At 37.0% G+C, this 11,590-nt stretch overlaps 1 pseudogene; it reads left to right on the plus strand.

The window, feature by feature from the left end:
* Positions 1-8,389, plus strand: part of LOC141283063 (uncharacterized) — a 14,960-nt pseudogene extending 6,571 nt beyond the window's left edge.
* The last annotated feature ends 3,201 nt before the right edge of the window (positions 8,390-11,590 follow it).

Consider the following 11,590-nt stretch of genomic DNA (forward strand, 5'->3'; position numbering starts at 1 on the left):
TACTGGCCTGTCAGTCTTTGTGAACACACTCTCATCTTCGTCCTCCGTCTCACCACCCATGTTAACGCTAATAACAAACGAAACGATGTTGACGTAAAATCTTCTTTCACTGCTTCTCTAATTCCAGACTGTGTGGCTGTCAAGACGACAGACGCGCGCTAGATCACGCAGCCTACGTCACACGTCCCCAACCTCTGCGCAGTCTCTACACACAGAGAGAGAGAGACCCTGTGTCTCAATCAGCTCCCTTGTTCAGTAGTCAGGGAGGGCACTGATCAGGGAGTCGGCCATTTTAAGGGCTGTCTCAATCGCAAAATCCGTTCAATGCACTGGAACGTTCGTTCCCTAAAAATTCCCACAATGCAACGCAAAAACCAGTGAGCAGGTGTGTTCGACATCGGCTGTGGCTGGATGTAACCGATCGGCGAGATTAGCCGCGTGCAGGCGGGGAGGAGCTGAAAACGGAGACGTGAAGTCGGACGCGCTGTGGTTCCCGTAGTTTGCTGCATTTACGTCAGGCATGGCTGATCACGTGCCGTTTGCTTGCTTAATCGCATTAAACATGATTTGTTAGATGTAAACTACATAAAAAGTGAATTATACTGTTTTGAATGTCCGTGTATGAGCATGAGTGGAACTGAAGAGGCTTACAGCATCTGTTTTTACAAGAATAAAGTTTAACAGAAGCATAAATTATTTAAATACCAATGTAGTGTGGTCTACGTTTTTGTATCCATTTTATTTTGATGAAGATGACACAATATAACATCGCAACTACATGAAAAGAGCTTTAACTGTTATAAAAATACAGATTTGTGAGCATTTGTGGAACTGAGGGCGTGAAAATACACACGAAACACACGTGATTGTTGTCATGTGGTGAATCCGACCAATCTTGAAACAGCTGTGTCGTCATTACAGCCCGTGCAGCTCCTCTTCGGGAACTGCGCTGGCTAACTCAGGCGGCTGATCTCGAACCGCTCTCGCGGTACTTAAAAACCATATGACACAGTCACGTGCCTGCAGCGCCAGCTTAAGTCGGACAGAAATACTAACCGGAATGCACTGCTTCAAGTCAGCCGCCGATCGGTCTGCGCAGCGCCGCATGAAGTCGAACACACCTAGCATGTTCCCTATGTTCCCTAACCGGAAATCACGTGACCTTTTCTGACGCTCGCCACCCGAACATCACGTGATCCAACTCAATAAACTTTATGAAATGTTACAGAACTTTTATAAAGACAAACGTTTGTTTTAGTTGTAAATATAAACACACATTGCTACACAGTAAGGGACCACAATCTACTCAATATTTAAAATAATAATATTTATTTAAAATTGTAAATATATTTATTACATTTAAAATGTAATTATATGCCTCCAATTTTATGCACAGATATGTAAGAGAATAATGACAGCATTTTCCACAATGTACTGTTTTTTAAAATTAAGTCAGAGAGATGTTGGTTTTGCCGGTTGTTGATGAGTAACAGCTGTGAATAATCACAACGCGCTTAAGCAGCCACGTGACAGAAAAATAAGTGAACATTGTCCCAATGTGAAGTGAGCTAGGGTCCTTACCAGTGCCCGAACCTGTGTACACGATATACTGATTCACGACCTCGGGAGCTAGGGAACGAATTGAGACACACGGAGAGACTCCGACCGCTCTGTGCACAACACTAGGCTATTTCAAGCGGAGAGAAAATAGTACATTTAAAATATGTAAATTACATATTCACATAGCCTTTCGAATTAAAACCGGGACATTCAGTGTCCCGGGAGAGTGGAAAAATTTCCCGGGACAGGTTATTAAAAAGAAGGACAATCCCGGTAAAACCGGGACAGGTGTTTCTACAGCGTCTCTGACACAACGACTCTCATCCACAGAGTCCACACCACATTCACTGAACCTCTTTATCCTGGGTTTTGGTTAGATGAGAGCTCAACAGTAAAACTGTGTGATCTAACAAATATAAAAGATACATGATTAGATACTGGTTTATATACACAAGTGTCATCTAAATCAATTTATATTTGAGTGGACAAATCAAAAGGCAAAATCTTAATTTAAATCTATACTGTATGTTGAATTATATACTGTATACTTGGGGAGGAACAGATTAAGTGTAACAATGTTATTGTTACGATTTAAACAATGAAATGAACCCAAATGCAGACAGACTACAAAATAATAATTTATTGTACAAAACAGGGAAAACAAAACCCACGAGGGGGTAAAACGAGACGGAATCACACTACACTAAACTAACATAAAACTAAACATAACCCAACATTAAACTACAAATAACAAACTAGACTAAATACACTCACAAATGCAAAACTCTGGAACAAGACAGGAATGGTAACAAGATGAACGTGCACTGGACAACAAACACAGGACTCTAAAATAGGGAGAAAGTCAATTACATATACACCTGGAAATCATTACAATTAAAGGACAAGTTCGGTATTTTAGACTTAAAGCCCTGTTTTCAGATTGTTTATGGTGAAATAGAACGGTTTTGACTGAAATTTCGACATTTGCGGCTGCCCTGAGAATTTGCGCGTGTTTGTGTTTCATCTCACACCTCTACAATGGGTTTAATGGTGCACTGGAACAATCCTTCCTTAAATGCATTAAACTTTCGTTTACAAAGATGTGAAACTCACCGAGTGGTCAGGGGTGTTCACTGGTATGCTCACACAAAAATCGCTGCAAAAGATGCTTTCCAACAGCTGTTTTAACATTCGTTGTTAACTTGTGGACCTATTTTCCCAAACGCCTCACACCCGTACATTCTTCCGCTTAGAGCTTGAATAATAAACACTCCAGCCCAGGTGGTGGCGCTAATCTGCCTTTGCCAATTGCAAGAATAGAAACAAAGTTCCCGGCGCGGAGTAATACCGTACCTCACAGGACGTCTAATACAGTCAATGGAGTTGGTAAAAACTACGATAAAACCTGTTGGAATGCGTCTTTTGGAGCGATTTTTGTGTGAGCATATCAATGAACACCCCTGACCACTCGATGAGTTTCACGTCTTTGTAAACGAAAGTTTAATGCATTTTAGGAAGGATTGTTCCAGTGCACCATTAAACCCATTGTAGAGGTCTGAGCTGAAACACAAACACGCGAAAATTCTCAGGGCAGACGAAAATGTCGAAATTTCAGTCAAAACCGTTCTATTTCACCATAAATAATCTGAAAACAGGGCTTTAAGTCTAAAATAGCGAACTTGTCCTTTAAGGGATCGGGGAAAAAGTGACGAGACCCGGGAAATGCGTGGTCAGAATAAACCAATACTAAAACCACACATTTCCCACATAAAACATGGTACTGCCAGGACCCCGAACACAAAGACTAGATGTAATAAAACGCATGATTTAGACGGGTCCTGACAGTTATAGGGATAAAAAATGGTAACAATGGCACAATTCTGAAAAAAAACCAACTACTCTAAAATCTAGATGTGTTAAAATATATTTAATTCTTTATAATGGCTTTAAGATTTTTCTCTCTAGATTGGCTGTCTAACTTTAGCTTGAACACTAAAAGGGTGTATTCATCACTATAAATTGCCTTTGAAACGGCACTATCCCCCCCCCCCCAAAAAAGGAAAATCTCTGATTTCTACCTTCATATGTTTTCTATTGAGGAGACCTTAGAAATGCATATTGATTCCAATATAAACAAACATATAAAATATGTCCACCCGTCATGGCAAATTCAATGTTTTCACATTATCATTTAATGAACACATGATGTAGCTGCAGTTAGCTAAGTGGTTCACTGTAAAGCTGTGCAATGTTTTCTGCTAAGTTTTATGTTAATTAATATTTCACAATAACAGGGTGGACATTTTCAGCTTGACAACACGCAACTACAAACAATATGATGAAAATAGTGAAAAATAAGTGTAGATACTTACTGTGTGTGCATTGTTTTAACCTCCACTGAATAATGACCAAATGGGGGACGGGATGTCACTGAGTACATCTGTTGGTTTCTATAAACATATAATGTACACACAATAAGTATCTACACTTATTTTTCCCTATTTTCATCATATTGTTTGTAGTTGCGTGTTGTGTATATATATATATATATATATATATATATATATATATATATATATATAAGACTAAAACAATGCACACTGATACATTTCAGCCATACAGTTTTCATCAGAGTGTGTCGGTACAAACATTTTCATGATTTCTCTGCCTTTCTTTCTTTATCACTCAAGTAGTGAATTTCAGTCACATCATTTATATAAAGTACATTCAGAAAGTTTGAGACTACAATCATTTAAATATTTTTTTTTCTCATCTAGACTCACAAAGTTTCTCTATGATTACAAGCCAGTGAAACACTTTCAGTGCGATTTAGCATCATTTCTTTAGAGTGCAGTGATAATGTGTTTAATAGTAAACATGCAAGTGTGTAGAAAGTTATTATTACACTTTTTTGCACTCTTACTCATACAAACACCAGGAGCCAATCAGGGCCTTTTGTGATTATACACTGTTGGACAACTCCGTTATTTCTAACAAAACTGTTTCAATGAAATAAATATTTCAGTTTTTTATTTGTATTAAATAAACTGTACATACGCTAGGCTTCTTTCATTACTTTGCATTGTTCTTTGCTGCCTTTAGAGTATTACATTTTGTTGATTGGTCATTTTCTGCAACATATTATGTGAAATAAAAGTTCATGTGTTTATCTTTGGAAATGTTGTGTGCTCTAATGTGCCTAAAGGAGTGAATAGTAGTGTTCAGTGTTGAAATTAAAGGGTGTTTTTTTTGGTGGGTCAGTATTTTAACAAACATGTGACCACAGCAACATATAATTCATTCAGTCTAAAACAGTAATCTGAAGCATCAAAAATGAGCCTTTGTTTTTATAAATGTTTACATATTCTAATAACAGTTTGTTTTTATTGTTTTGGTATACACACTGCCAACACACATTTATGTCCAAACACCTTGTAAAAGTGTATTTTACATAATATGGGCCCTTTAAAACAAGACCTTGAAAAATGTAATATGCTACTGTATAAAAAACTTGTGTGTGATGCTTTATTTATTTTCTCTGTAGCTTTTGGCATAACTAAAGATGCATGTATAAAATAATCAAACAGTAAGAAACACAGTTAATTTGTAGTTATATCATGTGAATACTTTTCACATTTAAATAATTTTAAGTAATCTTGAAGCCCCATAGAGGGACCTGTAATCTCAAAGTATTGCAGTACTCTTGTTTGGCGGTAGGCGCTGATCAGAGATGTATTTGTATTCTTTGTACGATGGATGAACATAAAAATCACGACAATCAATACATAATACAATGATGTAATTACTATTATGTAAAGTTGCTTATTAATAATTAATAATCATGTGTCAAGCTTTAATGGTTTATCGGACTTATTAACCAAGGCATAAATCAGCGGCTGCTTAGGGCCCTTATGGCCACCTGGGGGCGCGTAGAGCAGATGACAATAATGACAGCTTGACTGTAGTTGTTTTGAAGATAACTTTCTCAAACCCTTTCTGACCAGTTGAGTTATCTGTTATTAATCTGTTGAACAGAGACTACTGGAGGACAACCAGAGCAAACTCCATCAGATAATCCAGCAGAAAGAGAAGGAGCTTCAGGATCTAAGAGAGGCTGTGAAGATTCACACGGTGAGTTTTGATGAATAGAGAAACATAAATACTGTAAGAAGTGTTTGAGATTGAGTTTCAGTCTGATGTTTCTCTCTGTGTGTTAACAGATCTCTGCACAGACAGCAGTGAAGGACACTGAGATGATCTTTACTCAACTGATCAGATCCATTGAGAGAAGACGATCTGAGGTGATACAACTGATCAGAGATCAGGAAAAGACTGCAGTGAGTCAAGCTGAAGAACTACTGAAGAAACTGAAGCAGGAGATTGATTATCTGAGGAGGAGAAATGATGAGATGGAGAAACTTTCACAAACAAAAGATCACATCAGTTTCCTTTAGGTAACTCAACACTCTACACTACATGACAATAAATACATCTTAAAATCTGTGAAAGAGAGGATCATTGATGGAAAATGCAACAATACTTTTCTTAAAAATAGATGTCAGTCACTTGGGATACTAAAGTTAAAAGTTTGAAAAGGTTTTTTTATCCAGTAAATCAGGTCATAAGATAGATACTGATTTGACTTTGATTGTATTTGAACTGGTTAATCTGGTTAGATGTTAAGCTTTTCTTTATGAGGATTATTGGGGTTGACATCATGGAAGATAAAAATTTAAAAAGAAAATGATGTTCTTCCTCTTTGAAATGTAAGTAAATATCATATTTACATGCATGTATATAGATGGTGAAACAAATGCCAAACTTTGTAGACTTTTAGCAATAAACTTCAGCACTGGAAGGTGTAGTGAGCAACAACAAAAAATAAAAACACAATGGACTGCTGTAAATCTATGAATTTCTATTGATTTTAAAGGCTTTTGTACTGATGACTTTGAAATGATTGACATATTTCAGATGTAGTTTTCTTGCAACACAGTTACTACTTATTGATTTAAAAAAAATAAACAATAAAATATTGTTTTATTATAAAGTGCACTAAAATGACATGATGTAAAACTGATGTGAAAGGGGAGTTTGTCATTTCTGAATTGGCCACTAAAATAAATGAGCAGAAATCTGATTGTTGTTTATTGTAGGATTGTGTTGATAGTTTTTGTCATTGTGTTGTGTTCATGTAGGGTTTCCAGTCTCTCTCTTCATCTCCTGGATCGACAGACAACATCCCTCTCAGTCCTCTTCTCTCTTTTGATGATGTGAGGAAATCTGTCACTCAACTGAAAGAAAAGATGGAGGATTTCTGTGAAGAAGAGATTGAAAAGATATCTAGTAAAGGTAAAGTACAACTATGACTGAGACTTTCATTTACTCCCAATGAGTCTTACAGTAGCAAATAAATAAAATAACAGAAGAAATACACAGCAGATTAAAATGAGTTTGATTTTACATCAAAATCTAATTGTCTTTAGTTACAGACATTGAAATTATTCCTATCAATGGACCCAAGACCAGAGCAGAGCTGACACAATGTAAGACATCTTAAAATCTTGTTTTGGAGATGTTTTGATCCTGTTGTAGACATCCCTTTTTTATCCTTGTCAGAGTCATTCAGATCTTTTCATTTACCCATCTGAATGTTTTCAGCATATGAAATTCAAGACCCGACTGTTCACTTGCTGTCTTATATATCCTACTATAATAATGTAATTTATGTTATTCACATGGTATTGTTTTGGGATTGTGAAAACTTGTAACTTGGTTTAAGCACTTCATGTATTATTGCGTCCCTATGATAAATTGCTTGATTGTTACCTCATCTTTGTAAGTTGCTTTGGATAAAAGCATCTGCTAAATGCCTAAAAATATGAAATTTAAATGTTCAATTCACTTTATCTCTCAGTGTTTTAATGTTGTGATTGATCAGTGTATAGATATCAATATCCAGTATATCTATATACAGTAGCCTGATCAATTAACAAATGAATGCTCATAGATACAGGATTATATGCAAACAAATAGTCTAAATGAAAATATTGTGTATTTATCTTCCTCAGATTTCAGTCTGTTCTCTCTGGATCCAAACACAGCATATGAAGATATTTGTCTGTCTGAGAAGAACAGAGCGGCTACTCGCACTGACACAGATCAGCAGTATCCTGATCATCCAGACAGATTTGATAATTATTGTCAGGTGTTATGTAGAGAGAGTTTGTGTGGACGCTGTTACTGGGAGATTGAGTGGAGTGGGGATGATAGTGTTGAAATATCAGTGTCATATAAGAGCATCAGCAGGAAGGGAGAAGGTATTTAGTGTATTTTTGGATTTATTACACGGCTCTCTGGAATGCTTGATTCTGATTGGTCAGTTGAGACATTTGCAGGTTCGTTCTTTTCAAATAATAACCGCTCCAAATTAATAACGCATGGCCGGTACTACTTGCAGGAGTAAAATCGCTCCGCGTCAATAAAGATTACTGTCTGTTTGGCGCCATCTTGTGACAAACACTCGACAACCACGACAAGACACAGAGAGCTTACTGACTGAACTTGACAAAATAGAGCATGACAGCTACGAAGCCAACACACAAAAAAATACAGAATGGGCATTAAAACAAGACTGGCTAAAAGAGAAAAAAATGGAGACAAGTATGAAGCAGAGGATCTTAATAAGGTATTACGATCATTTTATGCATCTGTGCAAAGTTTCGCGGAAGGATAAAAATGTTAATTTAAAACAAATATGCCAATAAAATGTTTCAAATTCATATTCATGTCCAGTTTTTTTTCTTATGTGGCAAGTAGCTGTGTAATAAGCGGGATAATGTAGAGTCAGCCGGTAGTTATTGGGAAATAAGCCCCGACAGTGTGATACACGGGGCTTATTTCCCGATAACTACCGGCTGCCTCTACATTATCCCTTACATAACGGCTTTAAGATTTTTCTCTCTAGATTGGCTGTCTAACTTTATCTTGAACACTAAAAGGGTGAAATATCACTATAAAGTGCCTGTGAGACTGCACAATATTATATATAAGAAAAATCCGTTTTTGAATTTTATGCCATTTATTTACTTTTTACACTTACTAAAGTTAGCTGAGCAGTTAAATGCCAAATTGCATACATCTAATCAAAGAAAATTTTATAAAATGAGAAAACATATTTCAAGAGACTTGTCTCATTGTACTTGTATGTGTGTAAATGTTTGGCCATTTATAATAATTATTATTTGGATTATATTCATGATGACTGATTGATTCTGATGAGGACAGCAAAGGCACTTTATAGTGACGCTGACTCAAAACACATTATAAAGCAACATCTTTGTATCATCATGCTTATTTATTTATTGTATGATGAATGTATGAGTATCTGATAGGTAACAGCACTGTTAATGAGAAGTACAAACAGTTAATCTATAACAGTCTTCTCCAGCACTACAGTGTTTTTTGGAGCCTTTAAAACAAGACCAAGAAAAATGTAATGGGCTACTGTATAAAAAAACTTGTGTGTGATGCTTTTTCTCTGTTAGCGCTTGGCACAACTAGAAAGATGCATGTATAAAATTATAAAACTGTACGAAACACAGTTGATTTGTAGTTATATCATGTGAATACTTGTCTCATTTTAAATCATTTTAAGTAATCTTGAAGCCCCATTAGAGTGGGACCTGTAATTTCGAAGAATTGTACTAATCTTGTTGGTCGGTAGCCCCTCAAGCATAAAGGCGAAACTCCTATGAATATAAGTTGTGATTTTCTGTTGGTGAGACTGACACCTAGTGGACATTTAGTGAACGAGCACTGAACCAGGAAGCGTTTTAAGTTGAGAAAGGAAAGATTAAACTTTAGTTTCCATGTCCTGTTGAACGCGTCTCTGTATTTGTGCTTTCAATAAAATGGCAGAAGCGAATCTTTCAGTGTCTCAGGCAGGGGCGGGGCCAGGGGGGGCCAGGGGGGGCACGGGCCACCCCCACAATTTGATTGGCCACCCCAAGTGCCCCCCCTCCCACACCATCAGTCTTGTCAGTATTAATTATGTACTAGTGGTTTTGCTTTTCTTAAAATAAAACTTCATATTTTACAGGGCTTTGATTTATTTATATTACATTTTTTTTATTAGCTTAAAATATTAAAATATAAATTTTTGTGGAGGCTCCGCCTATGAAAAATTGTCTAGACCCGAGGAACCACTCTACCGAGACATGTTGTTATCGGAGTCAATTAGTAGGCGCACACTTATAGTAACGAACGGTGGTGGCACCAATAAAAAGCAAGGAAAAACAAGGAAAAACACAGAGGACGGAGAAAGGAGTTTTATGCAGATAGTGAAAAAGGACAACAAAGTCATAGGTGAGTGAGCTGAGTTTTGATATGTTTCCTTAAATGTGGAAACCTGCGATTAGTAAGTTAGAGCTAGCTCCTCTCTGTTACTGTCGAGAATGCTCATTACTAAAGTTGAAGACAACCTAACGGTACATTAAAAGAATATATAAAGTCACGTTTGCCTTTGCGTTTGTAATAAATAGTGGTGTGTTAGATCGCAGTTTATCCATACGGATCAGAACCCACGTTTCAACCCGCATGCGATTCGTCGCGGATTAAACAGGGATAGTTTATAATTTACACGTGTTTTAAAATGTTAACCTTCAAGTGCTTTTAAGCAATTTAACACTAAAAAGGCACTAAGTGAGTAGCTGTATGCAAAGACAGGTTGAATGTGTCCGGTCCCGTTCCAATCAGACGTAATCCTCCCTATATCCTTCAAATATTGATGTGTAAACTTTAGGGAGAGTTGCGCTATTGTATCTCATAGTGTATTGAATAGATCAATGAAAAACAACGTAACGTTTTTATGTGGAGTGACTGTTTAAGCTGCGCCGTCTGTGTGTGCATGGGTTTTATTTAAGACGACAAGTGCCCTCAATAGTCGACACACGGAGAGAGCTTTGCGTTGATTCGGTGCATGCAAAAACATTAACATGTCATACGACTATGAATAAACGTTTAAAATTTCCTCAGCCTCTAAACTTTCATTGCTATTAACTGTTTTCCTTTTGTTAAGTACATTTTCTATTGCATGAAGCAGGTTTCACTTTCAGGTGCACAGGCTTTGCAAACTCTAGATAAAACACAAAGTTTAAACCAAGCATTGTCCAACATCTGATCCTGATCTAAACCAGTTTGGATTTATTTGGATTTGTCGACTCCAAACTTACTCTGAATTTTGAAAATTAAGAGTTTGTTGTTCAAATAGCTTCATGCAACAGACCACAGCCTCAGAAGCATATTTAAAGAAAACAACATAAACATTATTTTTTTCTATACTCACTGGGGCTCTGTGCAATATGCCATTTAATACAACCAAATGTAAGGGATGGCGAAAACGAAAAATTTTCTTGACCGGCCACCGAGCCTCATTGGCCGGTTGAAACCAGTTAACTGATAGGCCTATTAGTTTAAAATATGCTATGCTATTTAAAATAAACAGCCATTTCGAGCCGCGCCTGCAATTTCGCAACTCGCATCTCTCTGCGCTCTGCCTCCGGCTCACACACACACAGACCTCACAATACTTTTTAAATCCCCTACAGCGCGAAACATGAGTCCCGCAAACGGCGCCGTGCTTAGTTTCGAAATAGTTTAGGTACTAGGTGATCGCGTTGAACTTGAAAATAAAGGCGTTTGTGAACTGAAGCTCATTTGAAAATTGCCGCGGCTCATTTTATAAAATGACAGCTCAGAAGAGACTGCGCTTTAGTTTGGGGTAGTAATATTAAAGACATAGGATGATCATCATCACCTTTTCTGTTACCACTGAAATATAGATGTAATGTATTTCCAAATCTAAACCCATCTTATGCGGAATGTTGCCTAATAGACTGCAACACGATAAAACCAATGGATTACACGGACACCTTCAGAATGTGTAAAAGCACCGGCCAAAGCAGGTCTCGCACTGTTTTTGTTCTAGAACAAATGCAGCAAAGATATTTAATGCTTGTATGAGGCATAT

Source organism: Paramisgurnus dabryanus, chromosome 12 (assembly GCF_030506205.2).
Source record: "Paramisgurnus dabryanus chromosome 12, PD_genome_1.1, whole genome shotgun sequence".
NCBI lineage: Eukaryota > Metazoa > Chordata > Actinopteri > Cypriniformes > Cobitidae > Paramisgurnus > Paramisgurnus dabryanus.